The sequence below is a fragment of the Triticum aestivum genome, unplaced genomic scaffold, assembly GCF_018294505.1.
Source record: "Triticum aestivum cultivar Chinese Spring unplaced genomic scaffold, IWGSC CS RefSeq v2.1 scaffold155515, whole genome shotgun sequence".
In the NCBI taxonomy this organism is placed as follows: domain Eukaryota; kingdom Viridiplantae; phylum Streptophyta; class Magnoliopsida; order Poales; family Poaceae; genus Triticum; species Triticum aestivum.
Window position 1 is genome coordinate 1 of NW_025282844.1, and position 1,179 is coordinate 1,179.

A 1,179-nucleotide genomic window follows, 5' to 3' on the forward strand; every position below is an offset into this window, starting at 1 on the left:
GCAGCCACCTCGCCGAATAGAAGATTGGATAGATAGATAGATTAAGACTAGGCATAACACTTAGGTTACACCATATCTAGCTAAAATTTACTGTAACCAGAATCAACAGCGAGCAGGATTGAAGATTGAAACAAACTTGCACCTTGAGCAATGGCGCCGGCGTGCTCCCTAGCTCCAGGAGTCTCCCTCCCAGCACACCAGCTCCCCTTGCCTTCACCTTCTACGCGCTCTGTTTTGACTGCAGGCTGCGGCACGTACCGTGCACACGGGGGCGAACCATCGAGCCGTGGCCGCTGCGAGGACGGTCTCACTGGGCGCCGCCAGGAGGATGCTCGGTTCAGCCATGTGTGGTGGTGCATGCAAAAAACGAGTGATCGATCAGGTCGATCCATAGAGCGTCCACGGACAAACTCTTACATGCTTGTTGCTTCTTCTCCAGATACGGCGGCGGCTAGGTGGCGTCCTTGCGGGCAGTGGAGGCGGTGCTGGGCGTGCCACCGCTGTGCTCGTGCGCCTATGAGCTGCAGATGGCCAGCCAACGCTACCTAGACGCCCGGTGCACAAATAACTAACGCAAAAACCACACAACAATCACCACTTGCATGCTCTACCCCTCTACCCTGTAGTACTCTATTCTGTCAACTTCACTTTGAGAAAATTCAGTTCACAGTATATTGCATATAAAAGATGGCGCCATGGCGTAATTCTGGAACTGATCGTTCCATCAGACTATACAAGTAACAACCGAAATAGCTTATCTGATCGGTTTTGCTGCTTGTGTAGAACGGATGGTGAGTTCGGCGGCGGGCATCCGGTAGGAGCGGTGAACATATCATATATGCATGTACAACACCGGCTCAGGTACTTAATCAAACACACTTCACTATGGTGAAGCTCGCTCTCTTGATCGTTGGAAACAAACTGTGGTGTTAGGAGCAAAATTCATTTTGGTTAACTGTATAGCCCTTTTTGGGAGCAACTAAACAAGTGGAAATTTCAGAACTGGATTTGCACTGAAAAATCAGGATTGGCATAATTATCTGATCCATCTACATGGCATGGGTCTTTATTTAAGTCTCTACTCTAGACACATGATTGCTTTCCCTGCCATGAACTTGCGACTTTGAAACCAGGCACCGAAGTGGCATCTAGGTACTGCGACTGGCCATCACTGGATGA

The 1,179-nt window shown here is 49.6% G+C and overlaps 1 pseudogene; it reads left to right on the top strand.

The window, feature by feature from the left end:
* The first annotated feature begins 57 nt into the window (after window positions 1-57).
* LOC123178574 (uncharacterized) lies at window positions 58-861 on the top strand (annotated as a pseudogene).
* The last annotated feature ends 318 nt before the right edge of the window (window positions 862-1,179 follow it).